Genomic DNA, 18,452 nt, shown 5'->3' with positions numbered 1-18,452 from the left:
AATGTAATTTTACAGGCATCAAAAGGGTGAAAATGGTGGTTGTGCTAAAATAGTAATTATTTTTACTTTCTACATATGTAAAACACAGTTATTATTAAAATATTATTTGAACTACCTCATCTGCAATAAGTAATTAAAACAATCCTAGTATTGAGACTCTTTTTATGGAATATTGGACACATTTTGTTTTTCATTTCATGGATGCATGTTGAAATAATGCAGATAATTTATCAACTAAGAAAATCAATAAATAAAATGCATTACAGGTCACATCACATCTGTAATACTTTTCCTATAACAGCAACAACAAAAAAGATAAAAACACCAGACAGAAAAGGCTTTAGTAGCAGCCAATTTGTTCAGTCAAAAGGTACCTAGTGCTCAGTATAGTTCATTATACATCCTTTGAGGTTGCTAATAGATAAACGTTTGACTGCTTTCTCTGTCATCTGCTAGTGCAAAGCGTCACAGTTCTCAGCATGACAGCACACTAATTTTAACTATGAACATAACTCTAACTGCCCTCCTCCATCCCAGATCTGGAAATAGAGAAGGGAGCAGATGTCACAGACACATTTAATAATATTTAACCATATCTACCTAGTTATTTTCCTGATTTACAACTAATGCTGCTCTCACTCTCCAGCACAATTTTATAAATTTAATCATTTCACAGCTGATTAGTAACCCATAATACTCTGTTTTATGAACCAAAGAACACAAGAGTAAGTTTTAAAATGCAAAGTAGTGAAAACAGGAAGACTGATCAAGGTGGAGTCTGGGAGCTGGGTGCCTCAATCCTGAAAGCAAAACTATAAAGGACCCCGGCTGACTTCAGTGGGGCTCAGTGAGGACACGTGTCTGTCTGGGTGGTTCTCTTTGCAAGGTTGGGGCCTTAAGCAGCTTCTCTTTTTTGTCTGAACACAGCAATGGCATTTCCCTGCAAAGTCAATACAACAGAAGCAGTTGCTGGCAAGTAATATGCTACTTCCTTTTCTGCTCCAGAGCTTAATGTACTGTTGCTGCACACCTTCTACATAACACACGTAAAGAGACCAAGGGTCTGAGTCACACATTACTTTGATCAGCTCAAGGGTCTAGCGTGAAGCAAAGTGGAGATTCTAAAGAGAGAAGATGACCTACATCCAAGAAAGAGGAACTGATGAAGAAGGTGAGAATTTAGTTTCTATATATTACTACAGAGATACATTTAGATGACCAAATATATCAGTGGTTCTCAAACTTTAGTACTGGTGACCCCTTTCACATAGCAAGCCCCTGAGCACGACTCGCCCCCTTATAAATTAAGAACACTTTTTAATACATTTAACATTATTATAAATGCTGGATGCAAAGCGGGTGTTGGGGTGGAGGCTGACAGCTTGTGATCCCCTGTGTAATAACCTTGTGACCCCCTGAAGGGTCCTGACCCCCAGTTTGAAAATCCCTGAAATATATGTTGCAGAAATTCTGTGGGTAAAGATGAAAGGAATGAAAAACAAAGCAGAAGTGACTGTGGACACCACTTAGAGATCATGAGGACAGGAGAGAGAACAAAAAATTCCTAGACTAGTTTCTTAGGCTCCAGTGCCAATGGGAGATTTTAAGAAACATCTGCTGGGTAAAAAAAAAAAACAAAAACAAAAACAAAAACAAAAAAAAAAACAACCTCTAAAACATTAAACAAACAGTTCCTAAATTACACAGAAAACAATTTAATGATCCAGAATGTGAAACCACTCCAACTAGAGGTGAAGGTGCCCATGATTTAATATTTTTAATCAATCTGAAGGAACTGTTTGAGAATGAAAGAACAATAGGGAAGCACTGAATCAGTGCCCACTATCTAGACTCACATTATTAAGGAATGGAATGGAATGGAATGGAATGACATAATGCAGGAGGAACAGATATCAGGTAAGCCAATTTTGGGGGTTTGAGAAATCTACTAAAGTGCAATATGATTAAGCACTATAGTCCACTGCTGTGGTTACAGGCCATAGAATCCTAAGAGACAGCAAGTTAGATCCTGAGCTGCTGTTAATCAGCATAGCTTCACTGTGGAGTTACACCGATTCACACCAGCTGAGGATCTGGCCCAAAATAATTAAGGCACAGCAGTCAAAATTTCTTTTTGAAAAAGAATACAAGAAATAAGAATTGGCCAGCTTCTGTGACCTTATAAAATACACTCAAAAGTTTGAGGTTAAAGAAAATCTGTACTGAGAACAGAAAAGGAAGAATGGACTCAATCAGTGAAAGCTTTAAAGGAAAAGGAGGATGCCAGAAAAGCAAAGTGAGTTAATGATAACCAAAGAAGTTAAAGTGAATAAGAGAGGCTAAACTAATAAGTACAAAATACCTGACATGTATTAAACTCCTTTTAAAATCTGTATTCAAGAAGAAAATTAGAGAAGTCTGAAAACTTTAAAAAAGAAGCAAGATCTTGTAAAACTAGCTATTAAAAAAGAACAAAGATAATGGAATACTTGAAAAATTTGAACACACGGTGTGCAAATCATCTGATCTAATGACACAAAGCCTATAGCATAAAGGAAATGCATTAAACAAATTTACTGCACCCAGAAGCTACTGAAAAATTATACACAAAGATTTCATATAGTTAAAGGCCAGCGAGGATCATTAGAAAATCTTCTAGTCTGATCTCTGTGTAATCACAGGCCATTAAATTTCACCCACAATTCTGTGTTGAACCAGTAAATTGGGTTAGACTAAAGCATTTCAGTTGTCAGAGACTAAACTGCTACATGCCACAGGCAGAAAACAGAGGCGACCAAGGTGCCACCAATGTCTGATGTCCCTGGAATGGCAGGGAATTGATAAGAGATATTCAGGTGTTCCGAGCAGGTGATCTCTACTCCATACCACAGAGAAGCAAAAACTCCCAAGGTCCTTGTCAATCTGACCTGCAAGAAAATTCCTTCCTGACCACAAATCTGGCGATCAGATAAGCCCTGAGCATATGCACAAAATACACCAGCCAACCATTTCAGAAAGCAGATTTTTTATATCATCTTAAACACTGGTCCTCAGTCTGGGGTCCCATCTCCAACTATGGCCATTCTTGATAATTCAGAGGAAGGCAAAAAACCAAACAAAAACCACAAAACTTCAACCACCATACACACCAAAATGCAGTTGGTCAATTGTTCAGCCACAGAAAAAAATATTCTTCCTGACCCCAATTAGCAGCCAGCTGAAGCCCTGAAGTAAGAAATTTGTTTATAGTGATTGTCTTAATGCAGATCTGAAAATGGCATGAGCATGATGAGAGCAATGTATAGCTTCCTATTCTCTCCATGGACCATGAAGTGAGAAAATATAAACAGGACTCACATTCTAAGGCTAGGAGGGAACATCACAACCACCCAATCTGACCCTTGTGCACACAGACGATAGAATTTTTCCCCCAGAAGCTGGATTAAAGCAATCTTTTAAAAAGATATATAAACTTGTCTTAAAGACACTTAAAGCTGGTGAGCTATCCTGGTAAGCTGTTTCAGTGTTTAATACCCTCAATATTACGAAACTGCATCTTATTTCAAGGCTGAAATTCTAACTTCCAACCCAGAGGCAGGCAACCTATGGCATGCATGCCAAAGCAGCACGCGAGCTGATTTTTAGTGGCACTCACACTGCCTGGCCACCGGTCCGGAGGGCTCTGCATTTTAATTTAATTTTAAATGAAGCTTCTTAAACATTTTAAAAACCTTATTTATTTTACATACAATAGTTTAGTTATATATTATAGACTTATAGAAAGAGACCTTCTAAAAACATTTAAACGTATTACTGGCACGCGAAACCTTAAATTAGAGTGAATAAATGAAAACTCGGAACACCACTTCCGAAAGGTTGCCGACTGCTGTTCTAACCATTTAATCTAATTATGCTGAAACATTTACTCCTGGGGGAATTCTGCACCACTGTGCATGCGCAGAATTTATGTCCCCTGAAGATTTCTTTGCTTCCCCACACAAAAATGACTTTCTGATGGGGAAGCAAAGTGAAGCCACAGAAATGGTCAAGTGACCCTCCCCAGCAGTATGCTTTGGGTGCCCAGGGCAGCCAGCAGAGAGGTAAATCACTGTGGGACAGGAGACGGAATGGGGAAGATGCTGGGGAGACTGGGACTTCCTCTTCCCCTGCACAGCATCCAGGGCTGTGTCAGACTCACGCCCAGATTTCTCCCCCGGCTGTAGGAAGCTCTGCAAACTCCGCCCCTCCACGCTTCCTGCACCCCTCACTTCTCAGCTGCAGGGGGAGGGATCACTGTACAGGGATCTGCTCCCCCACCCGCCCAACCCCTGTGCATCCAGACCCCTTCATATTCAGACCCTCACCCCCCTGCACCAGAGCCCCACCCTGACAAGCCCCACTCCCTCAGCATCTGGACCCACCACTAAGCCTCCCACACCCAGACCCCGTCGAGCTCTGTCCCCCACAACTCATACACGGCCCACTACTCAGCCCCAACCACTTTCACCTGGACCCCCCTGTACAGTCCCATTATCACTGCACCCAGAACCCCGGAAAAGGCCCCTGTACATCCGGATACCACCCCCCCCCCCCCCGATCCCTCCACTGAGCCACTCGTACCCAGATTACCCCACACAGAACCTTCTCACCCCACACCTGGATCCTCCAACACTAAGCCCCTCCACACTTGGATTCCGCCTTGCTGATCCCACCTGCCCACACCTTGGAACAGAGGGGCAGGGCTGGTCTTTGCGTTGTGTCAGGGTTGCAGCCTCCCCACTGAGTCCATGTTCCAGGAGGAAGCTGCACAGTGATCTCCTACCTCTGTGCAGCCACTGGCCTATGCTCCCCAATGCCATGCTGGAGCTTCTACATTTATTTGATGAATAAAATTTGCAGAATTTTAAAATATTGTGCACAGACTTTTTATTTTTTGGCACAGAATGCCCTCAGGAGTAAACACTGGAGAAAAGTAAATGTGACACAGATTTTCCCAACAGGAAATAAAAATGATCCTGACAATTACCCTAATCTAACTGCTATATCTAGTAAGATAATAGATCAATTATTACAGGGGGAAAAAATCACTATGTCTGAGAGCTGAACCCTGCATCTATTAAAGGCCATGGCAGCACTCCTATCTGACTTCAAGGTATGTGGGATTCAGTCTCTAGAAGGAAAATAACTACAAGCAGTAAGTAAAAAGCATTTACAAATATGTCTGTTAAGATTTAGTCATGCTTTGACAAAAATCACAACATTAGTAAACAGTAAGCACCAGATTTATTATATTTGTATTCTATATGACACTGTCTCACACAAAAACTTAGCTAGACAAAGTATCTACTGTAGGAAACAATCCCATACTGCCAAGGAAAAGGACTAGATGAGCATGTCAGTCATTTCTATTACTAGTTGGGAACTTTTCAATAACATTTTTAGTCTGAAAACGCAGATTTGCTGACATTGAAACTTTTTTCAAAAGCATATTGGTTCCAACACAGGTTTAGTTGGGAAAGATTGCCTGGTTTTGACCAGGGGAAGAGAGAACTTGCCCCAGAATAGACAAGTGGCTAGGGCATTCATCTGGGATGTGGGAGAGCCAGATCCCTGCTCTAAATCAGGCAGAGCACCCCCCCTAAAACTTAAGTTTTGGTGAAACTTTCATCAGGAAAATTAAGAGAGAATAGCCAATAGCCCAGTGGTTCGGGCACTCACATGAGATGTGGGAGATGCAGGTTCAAGTCCCTGGTGTGAATCAGGCAGAGCAGGAAGGGACCTGAACATGGGTGTCTCACATTCCACTTGAGTGCCTGAATCACTGGTCTATTGCTATTCCGTGTTCCCTCTCCCACTCTGGTTTTTGGGGTTTCATTTTTAAAAAATATAAAGACAAAAGCTCTTGGTTTCATTCCATATCAGAATGGAAATATATACTAAAACCTCAACATTTTCGTGAAAGGGAATTCTTATTTTCCAACCAGCCCAAGTCGCTTTCCATCTCCATTCCTTATGGATAAGAAAGCCTATCATCAGCTATTGCTACTTTAATTAAGAGTAGTAAGGAAATGGATTCAAGGATAGCAGCAGGTCAAGGAAGTAGTGTCCTGCTTTAGAACACTGAACTTTCCCCCATTTCAATGGAGCAAACCAAGAACAAGGAAGAATCCAAATGCTAGGAGGAAAAAAATTCAGGTTACTCATCCCCTCTTCTCACCAATATTCTAGTTCCAAATAAAAGACTGTCACAAGTGACACTGACAGGAAAAAAAAATATTTAAATTCTCCTATCAATATGACAGGCATGTGAAATCAGAATGAAATTTCCTATGTTCTACCATATTTAAAAAGAGGACCAAGAGTCCTTCAGTCCCAAGGTGTTAGGTGGCGGATTGTGCATCATGCATCTAAACCTTTGTGTGTATTGCATATCTCAGAGGATTAATTTCAACGTGAATTGCAAAAGCATAAGAAGAAAGAATTTACATTTCTGAAGCCAAAGGGAGTATTTACTTCTATATCTCATCCATGGAGACAGCACAATTAAGAGCTATAGCTAAATTAGAATTTGGAGAAACATGCCAATAAAGCACTTTTTAAATACACTATTAATTTTTATGGTCTTTAAGAAATGTTGTCCAACAGAGACAGTGCATTAATGAACTGGAACTCCAACAGTTCTTGAAAGGTTTATATTTTTTCTGTTAGGGTTTGAATTCCTGTTTTGTCTGATTACGCATAATGGCAGTGGTAAGTCTAAAACAAAAGTATTTTATGAAGAATTTCAAACCAGAAACTTTAAGAGTATTTTTTTTATTTAAGAAAATAATTGTCACACCTCAGTGGTTGTTTTCATAACAGGACATGCTAATGGCAAACAGTAACACAAAGCTTAACTGACTAGGAATTTTCTACCAAGGTCTATTTTAACTCCTTTGTTGATGGCTCCCCCACTGCAGAATCTGCATCGCAATAAAATTTGGTTATGTTTTCTGCAGTTCCATTAGAATGTGAATGTTGACGACACTTCAGGAGGGACACAGCAATATTCACATGGGTGCATTCTGCTCTACACAGCTGCTGTTACCTGAGAACGCACTGAATTGGCCAATCCATTATTTCTATTTATTTATAAAACTATTAATAATAATTTCTACATAGCTGCTCTGCAGTACCACATATATTTCTTAAATACAAAATTATATGTCCAAGCACAATTAACTGAGAAAGTAACACATTGTACGATCTGACAGTAGTATCTCACATTACTAAAAAAGGAGACAGCTTTAAAATGGAAGGCTCTCCTAAATTAAGTGCATTATGTCACATAATTATACATTTGTTCTGAACCACTATTCAACTCCTTTTGTGCTTTTATTTTTGTCTTGAGGGAAAAACAGGCCTATAATTTATAGAGTTCCCAAAAGGTATTTAAAAGGAATTACATACAAGAGGACAAGGGTCTGTAAGAAAATACATCTTGTCATCTTTATTTATTCATTGAGGTGTAACACTGGCTTTGAAAGCACTTAATACTAACAAGAAGCAAGCAGTTTTAGGTGACAATACAAGCTTCAAATTTTTAAAAGAAAATTAATTATATATTATATTACGTTACAAGTAAAGCTCTCTGTGAGGACAGCTACAATTTTTGTAAATATGTAGGGACATAAAATACTCTACCATGAGACTGTGGAAAAAGGCATTTTGGATAACTGGTTGGAAAAACGGAGAAACTTTCTGCAAAATTTTTCATGAAAAAAAATGTCCCTTTTTCCTATAAAAATTATTAAAATTCAATATTTTTCAACCTAATATAGTGAAAGGGAAAACAGGGTTTAACTACATATTTATATATACCCACAATATCCAATGATACCTTTCAGCATTTAAGTGGAAAATATGATGCAGAGAGAATTAACCAGTGGCTCTGCACTATTGCTGCCATTTCCTGTGCCTTAAAGTCCAACTTGAAAAGCAGGCCTCCAGTCACTCTACTACCACCCTCAAATTGGGCACCAGCTTTTAAAGACCACCATCCTGCACAGCAACAGAATTGTGAATGCTCAGAAACACACACTTTTTTAAACTGCAAAAATGCTTACCATCACACAGGCTACCAGCTACAAAGGTTGGACTTGTTCCTAACAATGCTACTGGTCCATTATTAGATGGAAATGGTAGAATTATCAGTAATAATGCAGAAAAGGCAAAGTGTTCAATATACATTTCTGTGTATTTCTGTTCTGTATTTGAGAAAACACAGCTGATGCAGTCATATCATATAACACACTTGTCATTCCACTGGTATCTCAGGAGGATGTTAAACAGCAGCTACTCAGGTTAGACATTTTAAAATCAGTATGTCCAGAAAACTTATACCCAAGAGTTTTATAAGAGCTGGCAAAGGAGCTCGCTGGACTGTTGTTAATGCTGATTTTCAGTAAGTCTTAGAATACCAGGGAAGTTCCACAAGATTTGAAGACAGCAAATGTTGTGCCAATATTTAAAAAGGTTAAATGGGACAACCTAGGTAATACATACCTGTCAGTCTGACATCGATCCTGAGCAAAATAATGGAGTGACTGATGAGAGTGCATGTTTGGTTGATAAAGATAATAGTATAGACATACTATTCTTAGGCGTCTGTAAGGCATTTGACTTTGTACCAGTGACATTTTGATTAAAAAACTAGAAATATATAAAATTAAGATGGCACGTTTTAAATGAATTAGAAACTGGCTAACTGAAGGTCTCAAAATGTAGTTGCAAACGGGGAATCATCATTGAACAGGTGGGGTCCCACAGAGATCAGTTCTTCTCCCTATATTATTTAACATTTTTACTAGTGATAAGGAAGAAAATGTAAAGTTATCACTGATAAAGTTTGCAGATGACACACAAATTTAGAGAGTAGTAAATAAAGAAGAGAACAGGTCACTGATACAGAGTGATCTGGATTGCTTGGTAAGCTAGGCGCAAGCAAAAATACATGCATTTGAATACAACTAAATGTAAATGTATACATCTAGGAAAAAGAATGTAGGCCATACTTACATGATGGGGGACTCTATCCTGGGAAGCAGTGACTCTGAAAAAGATTTGGGGGTCACAGTAGATAACCAGCTGAACATGAGCTCCCAGTATGATGCTGTGGTCAAAAGGGCTAATGCAATCCTTTGATGCACAGACAGGGGAATTTTGAGCAAGAACAGAGAGGTTGTTTTACCTCTATATTTGGCACTTGTGCAATCACTGCTGGAATACTGTATCCACTTCTAGTGTCAACAATTCAAAAAGGATGTTGATAAATTGGAGAAGGCTCAAAGAGCAGTCACAAGAAAGATTAAGGGATTACAAAACATGCTTTATAGCAACAGACTCAAAGAGCTCAAACTATTTAGTTTAACAAAGAGAAGGTTAAGGTGTGACTTGATTACAAGTCTATAAGTATCTACATGGCAAACATATTTAATAATGGACTCTTCAGTCTAGCAGAGAAAAGTATAACATGATCCAAGGGCTGCAAGTTGAAACCAGATAAAGTCAGACTGGAAATAAGTCCTACATTTTTAATGAGACAGTAATTAACCATTGGAACAATTTAACAAGGGTCATGGTAGATTCTCCATCACTGAATTATTAAATCAAGATTAGCTGTTTTTATAAAAAGATCTGCTCTAGGAATTATTTTGGGGAAGTTCTATGGTCAGTGGTATATACGATGTCAGCCTAGATGCGCACAGTGGTCCCTGCTGGCCTTGGAATCTATAAATCATGGATCCAGCAGATCTAGTTGCCATGGACCTGGAGTGCAAATGGGGCTATTTGACCAATACCTTTCAATCTCAGGTCCAACACCTGACGTTACTTGTATCAGATTTGGTTAGACGACGTGACACACCAAACTCATTTTATTTTTGCTGGTCACAAAGCATAACATAAACAAAGTTGTCAGGGGAGGAGCAGTGTCTATGTTCTCCACAACCAATCTCCACTACAAGAGAGGACTCATTCATACATGAGTCTCAGGACAAAATCAACACAAGTACCTTGCAGTGTACAGGATGCCCTATAGCTCCACAAAATTCCCAGTGGAATGAGTGTTGCTACCAAATCTGGTAAAAAGGGATAGTGACAGAGACTTCTCCAACATGATGATCAGGACTTTACGTCCATCATGACAAACACGGTGTTCTACCAACACGTCATCAGGCCCATGCACATGGCCAGACACATCCTGGACCTGAACTACTGGTTTGACCAATTCCTCCACTTCTCTCATGCCCACATGAGGTGGGCCATCTATGCCAGTCCATGTTCAGAGGCTCATGGATCCCATGTTTCCATAATTTCCTGCTGATAATCAATGACCAAACACTAGACCATGAATCAGAGAGGCTGATGGACCCTAAAACCATTTGCCATAAGAGTCATTGAGGCACCAGCCCCTTCACATGACAATATCACCATAAATCACAATGACATTACTTGGAAAAGACAAATCTGAATTTCATCATCTAAGGACAGATCTGACTTTAGAACCTATACTATGGCAGTGAGTGATGCTAAGACAGACTTCACTTCCATTATAGTTTCTGCAAAGTCTCTGCCTATGGAGGTCTTCAGGGCTGGTGTTACCATTTAGGCAGCCTAGGCAATTGCCTAGGGCGCCAAAATAACTGGTGGGCGGCATTTTGTTGGAGGGGGTGGCAGGCAGCTCCGGTGGAGCTGCTGCAGTGGTGCCTGCGGAGGGTCTGCTGGTCCGCGGCTCTGGTGGAGTTGCCGCAGCCGTGCCTGTGGACGGTCAGCTCCTCGCGCGGCTCCGGTCAACCGCCCGCAGGCACGACTGCGGCAGCTCAACCAGCGCACGGGGCGGCGAAATTGCCGTCCGCCTAGGGCGCTCAAACCCCTAGCGCTGGTCCTGGAGCTCTTAAGACAGCAGACTGCCTAAACTACTTCGACTACTATTTCCCAATTTCAGATCTGAACATTTTCAGCTAATTAGAATAACCAGCCCACTTCACAGGAAATATTGACTATAGGCGAGACATTTTCTCGAAGCCCTGTTGAAGCAGTATTTAGAGTAGAAGGAGTAAAGCACACCAATTGTCCTGACTGATTTTGAGCTTGTCTCACATGCACAGGTTCAGCGTGTGCAGGAGGAAATCTGTGCCACCATAGTCAAATTAGATCCTTACTCTCTGATTAGTGACTGAGGGCCACTACTGACAAAGCACCAATAACTCCATTAGGGAAAGCAATTTACTAGCATTTCTAAAAAAAACAGATAACAGCCTGACTTGTACTTAAGAAGATCATTGCCAGTGAGTGATGGTTTATTAGCTAATTAATTTATTATCGCCCTTTACTACTTCTACTTCTATTACCATAATGCCCAAGGTTCTCCCAAGTCAGGATTAGGTCCTACTGTACTGTACAAACACATAAGTAGACATTCCTTTGTCTCAGAGAGCTCACAAGCTAGATGAAGAAAAGATGTCTGCAAGATGCACCTCTTTCCAATGCAAGGGAAGTGAGCATAACAGTAATGGGCTCATGAGGTTGAACAGACAAGCTGTTAAAAATAGCACAAAAGAAGAGATTAATGGATCTCTACAGGCCATCCATCTAGTCAAAACCAGCTAGCAGTCTTACCACAGGCATCATACTACAGATGGGTCTTGAGGAGGACAGTACTTGCTTTGTGGATGAGAAAGACAGCATTCTATACGTAAGTGGCAGTTTAAAGTAAAGTGAAAAGGTGCTTATGAAGCATTGGTGAAGTAGAGGAGACTGCCACAATGCAGTCATAGAACTGTGATGGACACCGAGGGCACATATTTTAAAGCCTCTAAAGTAGCATATAGAAAACGAGTACTGGATCTGTTAAACTGATCATTTCATGCACAATTACTCATTTAACATGTGCAATTGCTTGTTTTCCAAGTACAAGATTCATGTATAAGTGCACAATGTACCAAAGTTATACACTACCAGACTAGAAAAGCTCCCTGTCAAGTCTCTACTATATTCAGATATAACCCTTAATTCTTCCTTAAAACTGACTAAATAGCCCATTGAAAAGTAATATACTACTGTTGCTTGCTCCATACATCCCACCACAGTCCTTTGCCTATAACATTGCCATCCATTACACTACTGTTAAAAAACAGCAAACGCTTACTCTCATCGCTCCTTTGACCAGTTGCTAAATCTCCTTGTTGTAAGAAAGGTACTTGAGAAGGTAGTAGCATTCCACTTTCATGCCCATTTGCTTCATTATTGATTTCAACTTCTCAGTCTACCTTCCAGTCAAGTCACTGTACCCAACTGGTTCTTGTCAGGCTATATAACAATCTGCTTTACAATGCAATTCACTAAAGCTATTGAATCATCTCAGAAGCACCTGTCTGGGTCATATAATATTTAAAAAATATTATTGTCTCAGTAAGACACTATTCTGGCTTTGTTTAAACACTACTTGGATCATCACACTTTGCCCCCTAAATTGCAAAAGTGCACACCCTCATATGCAACCCGTTGTTCCTCAGAATTCCATCCTGCCTCTCTCTCTCTCTCTCTCACACAAGAGATCTTAGTCAACTTTATACTCTTCACAATGGCTGTTCACTATCCCACTGGCTGAGAATGGGTGCGACGGACCCTGCTTATGGTATGACAATACCTCTCATTCTACGGCTGGAGAGGGCCATCGAAAAGCAAGGTGAGATACTTCCTGAGCCAGAGCCTGGGAGAATTGCCTTACTGCTAGGACTGCGAAGCAAAAGACTAATATTGGGAATTGAATCTCAGATCTCAAGCATGGCTGTGTAGAGCATTATGATCAGTTCACCTGTTCTGCCCACTCCAACTCTTAAAAATAAATATGCCGCCAGTGCAACAGAACACAGCATTCATTATGCAAACAGAATCTAAATATTTCAAGCTCTATATTTGCTCCTGCCAGTCTCTGTGCTGTTTAACAATCAGACTGACATTCAGTCTTCAGAAATTCCTAACCAGCTTTGCCTCAATTGCTTTAAGATTGAGCTCTATACAGTAATGCAGAGCAATGATCTTCCCTGTCTTTCACTTTGGTCAAATCTCCCGAGAGCCAGTTTTGTCAGGGAGCTCTCCATATCAAAGCAAGGGATAGCTACTACAAAACTTTACATTTTATCCATCTGAAAAGTATCTTCAGCATAAGACACCTGCAGACTAAGAAGGAGTTGGAGAATCAATTCCATGATCTTCTAACTAGTATACGAAATAACTGCAATATTCTGTATCTCACCTGTCTATAGTTTGCCACTCTGCCACTGATACTATACCCATTCCGGGGTCCCAGAATGAAACAAACGGAAGCAGATGACTAGGACACAGTCATGATTGGCAAGCCTGAAATAGTGGTTTTTATTTTAAATTTCTCTACTTGCCCCTGAAAATCTATCAGTTCTCCAAAACAATGGTTGCATTAGTGATAAAATGCCAATGTTCCTGCTAAAGAACCTACCAACAGCAAAGGTATTGGATTTCTCTGTAGGTAAGAACATAGGGTTGGTCATACCAGATTAGACCAGTGGTCCATCAAGTCTGGTATCACGTTCTTGACATGCGGCAAGAATCAGACTGCTCATTCTTCAGAGGAATGTGCAAGAGACCTCACAAAGGCCAATTATTAGACAATCTATGATAGATGGAGGTTTCTTTCTAATGCCAGGAATTAATTGGCATATGCCTAGAAGTACGAGGGTTTTTAACCTCTTATAAATATATTACACCCACTTAATGTCACTGTAGATGCTGTTAGTCATAAGTATCTATTTTTTTTTAAATGAAAGCTGATAAAGGCTTGGTTTCAATACCATCTTGTGGTATGGCAGGGAGTTCCATGTATTAGTTGTGTAAATATACAGTACTTAATTTTTATAAAATTTTATATTTGTTGCCTTTTAAATTTCATTGGATTCTGGCATTATAAAAAAGATTGAAGAGGAGCTTTTGATCTACCTTCCCTACACTGTTCATTATTTTACATTCTTCTATCACGTCATCACTTATTTCTCTCCTCTCAAATGAGATTCCCATCTTATTCTCTTTTCATACCTCTCACTGCTTCTGTTGCCCTATGCTGGACCAGGGTGGATAAAAATCAATGATTAAAAAAAATTTAAAAATTTTTTTAAAAAATTTGATTTTTTGATAAAGTGCTTTTTGAGGAGAAAACCTATCTAAAGATAGTTTTAATTAAGATACATTATTGCTCAAAGATATCTCATCATGGAATAGGGATTATAAATTCTAGTTCTATAGTATGAGACAATATATTCATGTAATTTTTAAGAAAAGTTTTCTAAATGAGTTCCAATAGCTCATAGATTAGAGACTCAATCTTATGGGGCTCCAGAGGCTTCTGTATAGATTACTTAGATTAATCTTTCTATCTACCCAATGGCTCTGTCTAGAAGATACCATCAGAGATGCTTGGTTTTGCAGTTCTCAAACAGTGGATTTGTGTCTCTGGAGATAAAATGCTTGTTAACAGGAAACATGTTTTTAAATAAATAAATAAATAAATATACAGAGGTGAGAAAATAACAGACCTCAACCCTATTGTCCCTCCACAAATTTGTGTACGCAGAGTCAATCCCTTACAGCTCTCTAAAAGTGCACTTTCAAAAAGTTCAATGAATAGAAGATTGTTGGTGGTGGAATAGATCTGGATAAAGAGAAGAAATCTGGAGATAAATGTGACAAGTGAGGAACAGGCAGTAGAAACAAAAGTGAAATTGTTTGAGGAGCATATTCCAGAAGTTTTGAGGTCTTTGAGTGTAGTCTTCATTGATTTGAGATCTTCCATATCATTCTCTCACTAGAAGGGAAAACCTATAATGGAAGCAGGTCATAAAAAAGACCCAGTTTGGGAATATGTTAATGAAGTTCCTTTATCTGTGGGAAAGACAGGCATGCATGCAAAATGCAAACAGTGTAACAAAGAAATGCAAGGCCTGGTTGCCTGAATGAAGCAACATCATGAGAAGTGTTCCTTCTCGAGAGGAAGCTGTGTTGATGCATTTTAAATGCAGTTGTGATAAAAAATTAATAGCTGAAATCGACAGATCTTCCTTTTACAATTTCATCTTTAAAGTAGTACCGAGTGTCAGTGAATGCAATGTGTAATAGTAAATGAGCAGTATGGCAATAATAATTAAATAACTGCATTGACTTATTTTGTTTAGGAGAATCCATCCTCAACATACAGGATTCTGAAGACTATCCACCTTCAAGATCACCGTCATTTTCTATAGCTTCAGAGTTATTTCTGCTATCTAGTTTTTGAGATGAGATGACCAGAACTGAATACAATATTGAAGATGATGGCTTATTATCAATCTATATAATGGCACAATATTTGCAGCAACATCTCTCTCTGTATATACAACTTAACATTTTGTTTGCTTTTCTGTTCATTGAACAGATGTCTTTACTGAGCTGTCCACAATATTGGCTAGAGCATTTTTTCTAAGCTACCTCAGAAACCACCACTGAGTATTTCAAATTATTCTTTCCAGTGTACCTCACCTTACACTTATCTACATTGAATTTCATATGACAATCATGCCCAACTGTCCCTCTCAGCCAGGGCCTTCAGTAGCTTCTCTTCTCATACTCTGCTAACCTAAATAACTGTGTCATCAGCAAATTTTGCCAACAAAACTGCTTTTCTGGATTGTTTAATATATTAAACATCCATCCTTGCCTGAATCCCTGGAGCACCCCAGTATTTATCCTCACAGTGCTTGTGGTCATTGTACATTTATATGGGCCTAACCTCTTACTCTGTCTCCTTACTCTGTGCTGTTAGTAGACAAGATATTTAAATTTATAAACGGGTTTTGTTCACGTAGACTTGGAGCCCATTCCTGAAAAACCACCCCTTATAAAAGTACTGAATGCCTGCGATGCCCATTTAAGCCTTTGAGTTTTGCACACACTAAGCACCTTGCAGAATCAGACCTCCCAAGAGCAGGGCTCCCGTACTAGTTGATGTGGAGCTATGCTGATAACCTGCTTCTTTCAGGATATGATGTAGTTCAGTACAGTGCTCCTGTAATAGACCTTGAGGACATTTATTGTGTGAGAGTTTCCCATGGGACACCTATCAACATCACAGAACACATGCAAGCAAACTAAATAAACAAAGATGCAAGGAAATCCAAAATGAGTTTATGATAACCCAGCTACTATGGGCAAAAATGGAGTCCTTACAGTGAGATTCTTTAACCTGCCCCATATGATGTACAACACCTTCAGAAGGCACTTTCTGTCACAAGCCTCTTTATCGTAAGTCAGAGTAAGCAAACTACGGCCCGCGGGCCATATCCACCCTGCAAACCATTTTAAGCCAGCCCACGAGCTGCACCAGCAGCTCGGCATTACTCCAGCGCTCTGGACGGAGCGAGGCTGCACCACACGACTCAGCCCTGCTCCGTCCAGGGCAGGGCTGCACCACGAGACTCCCAGAAGCCAGCAAGACCCTGCTCCAGCTCCTACGTACTCCCCTGGGAGCTGCAGGAGTGGTGCCCAAGGATGGGGCAGTGAGCAGAGCCACCTGATCATGCCTCCGCGTAGAAGCCAGAGAAGGGACATACCACTGCTTCCAGGACCGGCTTGAGGTAAGTGCCGCTCGGAGCCTATACTCCCTGAGCCTCTCCCCATGCCCCTGCCCTGATCCCCCTCCCACTCTCCAAACCCCTCGATCCCAGCCCGGAGCACCCTCCTGTGCCCTAAACCTTTCATCCTCAGCCTCACCCCAGAGCCCACACCGCCAGCTGGAACATGCACCCCTTCCCGCACCCCTGCCCTAGCCCTGATCCCCCTCCCGCCCTCTGAACTCCTCGGTCTCAGCCTAGAACATCCTCCTGCATCCCAAATTCCTTATCTCCAGCCCCACCCCAGAGCCCACACTCCCTCCTGCACCTCAACCCCAATTTTGTGAGCATTCATGGCCAGCCATATAATTTCTATTCCCTGATGTGGCCCTCGGGCCAAAAAGTTTGCCCACTTCTGTCCTAAGCAATAGGTTGGCAATGTTCATGGGATTTTATTCTGAGCCATCCTCTGACAATGCCCAGAGACCAAATTAATATACCAAGTGCCTTTTGGCAGAAAGGTGGTTTAGCCAATGCCAGCCTTCACAGTGTATCACTTCAAAGCAAAGTAGCTAGAGTTAGTAGGGAAAGAAAACGCCAATCAAATAGATGGAAGAGAAAAAAAAATAAAATTAAAAAGTAATGAAGCCCCTTCACCAGTCTACATCCTTGCTCACAAGAATGGTGCAAACATATGGCAACAGCAGGCATTTGTATATAGATCAAACACAGCTGGCAGACCCAAGTTTAGACCCACCAATCTTGCCAGTGCCCTTTTGAAATTCATTCATCATGCAACTCCACTATGACACTTCACTGTCTCCATCATCAATTGTTTGTTGTTTCAAAAAAAATGAATAATGCATCCTATGAAAATAAGCAGAGAAAGAAAGAGCTAAGTACATATGTAGATGAGCTAAGTACATATGTAGATGAGCAATAAAAATAGGGAATAAACAATAAAGGAGCAGAAAATTATGAAGTATAACACACACACATTTCAGGTTTTCAAGGACTCAGATGGTGGAAATGAGAGAGATATGATGGCAGCTGGAAACTACAGAACATTTTATAAACAGTGAGACTTGCCAAAAACAGAGACAGAAGGGCAGAAACTTGTATTTCATTGATTGAAGATAAGGAACGTTAGGAGAGGTTAATTTGAAACACAGAAGCGAAGCTGTGTGTAGTTATACATATACACAAACACGTGGGTTTTTATGATACAGAGAAAATAGGTTTATCTTCAAATTCCCAGACTATCTTTTCTAGAAACTGTCAAAATATATTTAATAAGTACTGTTAGTCTCAGAAGGAGAGGGAAGTTCTGCGTTTCAAAAAAAGATAATGAGAAATCAGAGGGTTACGCAAACCGAACATATGGAAATGTGTGATTAATCAGGACATTTCTTTGACAATAAAGCATACTACATTAAAACTGAAGAGTGCAAGAATGCCAAAACAGATAGACTCAGAACGAAGGTAGTTGCCAGTAATCATACTATATGCAAATCTATGCAGATAACTCTTCACTACTCTCAGAACTCAGTATCTTTTTGCTCACAAACAGAGCCAACCTCAACTTCGCATTTCATCTAGATGCCAAGAAAAACACAATTGCAAATTATGCCTCAGAACTCTGAAATTCTGGTGTAACAATAATCTCAATATTACTGTTTACTCAGTAACAATGTCTTTTACAGAGGGCTCAGCCTTCAGCCACAGTTTATTCAGCCCAGAATATGATTATTATCTCATAGGCAGAACAGGAAGAAACCCCAAGTAAGCATCAACGTA

General features: G+C 40.1%; 1 protein-coding gene across 9 annotated transcripts in view; it reads right to left on the bottom strand.

The window, feature by feature from the left end:
• The window catches only part of ASXL3 (ASXL transcriptional regulator 3), a 147,884-nt gene that overhangs the window by 22,843 nt on the left and 106,589 nt on the right, over nt 1-18,452 (bottom strand). The gene's annotated exons all lie outside the window — the stretch shown is intronic.

This window comes from Gopherus evgoodei, chromosome 2 (genome assembly GCF_007399415.2).
Source record: "Gopherus evgoodei ecotype Sinaloan lineage chromosome 2, rGopEvg1_v1.p, whole genome shotgun sequence".
NCBI classification, from domain to species: domain Eukaryota; kingdom Metazoa; phylum Chordata; order Testudines; family Testudinidae; genus Gopherus; species Gopherus evgoodei.
Note: the sequence above shows the minus strand (reverse complement) of the source record. Positions and strands in the feature narration are given on the sequence as shown.